Genomic DNA, 2131 nt, shown 5'->3' on the forward strand with positions numbered 1-2131 from the left:
GCCCGCCGCCACGCGCGCCGCCACGCGCGCCGCCGCCGCCTCCGGAAGCGGCTCCGCCGCTGCCGCCGCACCAGACACACCGCCCCCCTGCGGCGCGGCGTCGGGCGCCGGCGGCGAGCTGTCCAGGTTTGCGGGTAGCCTCGGCCTCCCCTCTGCCTCCTCTCTGCCTCCCCTCTGCCTCCTCTCTGCCTCCTCTCTGCCTCCTCTCTGCCTCCCCTCTCTGCCTCCTCTCTGCCTCCTCTCTGCCTCCCCTCGGCCTCCCCTCTGCCTCCCCTCTGCCTCCTCTCTGCCTCCTCTCTGCCTCCCCTCTGCCTCCTCTCTGCCTCCCCTCTGCCTCCCCTCTGCCTCCCCTCGGCCTCCCCTCTGCCTCCCCTCTGCCTCCTCTCTGCCTCCTCTCTGCCTCCCCTCTGCCTCCTCTCTGCCTCCTCTCTGCCTCCCCTCTGCCTCCTCTCTGCCTCCTCTCTGCCTCCCCTCTGCCTCCTCTCTGCCTCCTCTCTGCCTCCTCTCTGCCTCCTCTCTGCCTCCTCTCTGCCTCCTCTCTGCCTCCTCTCTGCCTCCTCTCGGCCTCTCCTCTGCCTCCCCTCTGCCTCCTCTCTGCCTCCTCTCTGCCTCCCCTCTGCCTCCTCTCTGCCTCCTCTCTGCCTCCCCTCTGCCTCCTCTCTGCCTCCTCTCGGCCTCTCCTCGGCCTCCTCTCTGCCTCTCCTCTGCCTCCTCTCTGCCTCCCCTCTGCCTCCCCTCTGCCTCCTCTCTGCCTCCCCTCTGCCTCCCCTCTGCCTCCCCTCTGCCTCCCCTCTGCCTCTCCTCGGCCTCCTCTCTGCCTCCTCTCTGCCTCCTCTCTGCCTCCCCTCTGCCTCTCCTCGGCCTCCTCTCTGCCTCCTCTCTGCCTCCTCTCTGCCTCCCCTCTGCCAGCCTTGGCCCCGCGGTCGCGGCCTAACCTCGGCTCATCTCGGCGGCAATGTGAAGTGCCACGCAGGCACCCGCCCGACATCAGCCGAGATCAGCCGAGATCAGCCGAAGCTGTTCGAGACTAGGCCGGGGGTGCGAGGGCAGAGTCCGGAGATCCGAGGGTGCGTGGCGGTCCTGGAGGCGATGCGGGCGACGTTTGGGCACTGCTCTCGCCCCTGCACCGCCCCTCCCCCGCCCCCTCCTGGAAGGGTCGACGACACTTCCCCGTAGGCACATGCTGTCCTCTCTGCACCGCTCGTTCCCCGCTCGTTCCTCGCGCGGCAGGGAGAGGCCGCGCGCGCACTCCTACCGCACCACCCTCGGGAGGGAACCCACACTGGGTTCGACCACTCTGGGGGTGTGGTGGTGCTAGGCCGCGCAAGATCCTCGAGAACGTGCTCGACGCGTACGTCTTCCTCTTCACGATGTCTACCGCAGTGCGCACGCGCCGCGAGCAGCTCCGCGCACACGCGGCCCCGCCAGCCGGCAGCGCGTCGCCGCCCTCCGCGCCGCCGCCGGCCGCCGCCGCCACGGAGGCCGCAGAGGAGGGCGACGCCGCCGCGTCTGCCGAGTTGGCAGAGGGCGGCGACGGCGGCGACGGCGGCGACGGAGACGGAGACGGCGGCGATGGCGGCGACGGCGCCAACGCCGAGGGCGGATGCGGCGGCGGCGGCGGCGGCAGTGGTGGCGGCGGCAGTGGCGGCGGCAGCGGCGGCGGCGGCAGTGGCGGCGGTAGCGGCGGCGGCGGCGACGGGGTGGTCGCCGGCAGCAGTGGCGGCGGCGGTGGCGGCGGCGGCGTCGAGTACATCCGCGTGCCGTCGGGAGATGGCACGTCGACCGACGACAGCTCGTCGCTCTCTGCTTCGCTCCTCGGCACCGTCGCGGTGTCCGCCGACGCCGGCTTCGCGTCGGCCGGCCTCTCCTCCGCCCTCGGCTCGCCCACCGTCGGCTCCTCCCCTGCCCTCGGCACGCCGCGAGGCTCTCCACGCGCGCAGAAGCCGCTCCCGCCGAGCTTGGCCAAGGCGGCGGCGAGCGCGGCCGCGTCGTCGCCGCTCGGCGCCCAGTCCCACACCCCCAGAGTACCAAACCCAGTGTGGGTTCAGTCCGGTGGGTGGTGCGGTACTAGGGACTTCTCCGCTCGGCGCCGCCGCCCCCGCCGCCGCTTGCGGCCCGATGGGTCGACTGA

Source organism: Emiliania huxleyi, assembly GCF_000372725.1.
Source record: "Emiliania huxleyi CCMP1516 unplaced genomic scaffold EMIHUscaffold_553, whole genome shotgun sequence".
In the NCBI taxonomy this organism is placed as follows: Eukaryota; Haptophyta; order Isochrysidales; family Noelaerhabdaceae; genus Emiliania; species Emiliania huxleyi.